The sequence below is a fragment of the Alosa pseudoharengus genome, unplaced genomic scaffold (assembly GCF_046254945.1).
Source record: "Alosa pseudoharengus isolate Yale_2024_CS ecotype anadromous, Long Island Sound unplaced genomic scaffold, YU_APseudo_1.1 YU_APseudo_1.1_scf_1, whole genome shotgun sequence".
Lineage (NCBI taxonomy): Eukaryota > Metazoa > Chordata > Actinopteri > Clupeiformes > Clupeidae > Alosa > Alosa pseudoharengus.
The window spans coordinates 38425371-38426253 of NW_027468564.1; positions in this window are offsets into that span (position 1 = coordinate 38425371).

The window sequence follows — 883 nt, forward strand, 5'->3', positions numbered from 1 at the left end:
TATGACAATGCTACTGGTTAGAACCACACTATGTGTGCAGTGCAGTAAACCCAAAGATCTAAATCAATATGAAGTGCTACACTTGCACACAGTCCTTTGCACTGCTTTCTGCTAGTTCCAGATTCATGTTGTTGGATGTTGACGTTTCTTTAACAGCATATATACACATGTTATATAGTACAATACAGTATATATTATGTCAATATATTATTATAATATATTATATTATACAGATTAATACTAAACAGTTTTAAAAATATGACATGTTATATGGGCGTACTAATGTCCAAAAAGGTAGAAAAAACTGTCTTGAGGTATGTGTATGTACTGCTAAAGGAAGAAAGTAACAAATCAAACCATTGCAGTTTAAAATAAAGACCAAATAAAGACCACAATACACAATTGCATGTTCTTTGTTTGTAAAGTGTGAACCCATCATTATGTTAACACATTATGAAATACATACTGTATCCCAGGCCAGAGTGTTTTACTTCTTCAACTAGCATCCACAGCTTGGTTATCTCTGTACCAGAATTGATACACAATGGACCTCTAAAGCCCTAGACAGGAAGAAGTCTCATTCTAAGCCCTGAACCCAGTCCCTCAAACACTTAACTGACATCTGTTGATGAGTGATTGAGTTTGAAAGGCTGTAAGGGTTAACAATACCCATATGCAGTCCTCATGCACCTCAAGATCTTACAGGCCCCCCCTGACCATCTGAAAGGTACCGTGAACATGCATCAAAGTATGGGAATCCACAGCCTAATGATGAGACGGACTAAAAATTACCCCTGATGTCAAGTGAATTTTCACTGTTCCTGTGAGGGGAAAAAAAAGAAAATTCAATATCAGAACTGTCACACACTGTGCTTTTTGGTAT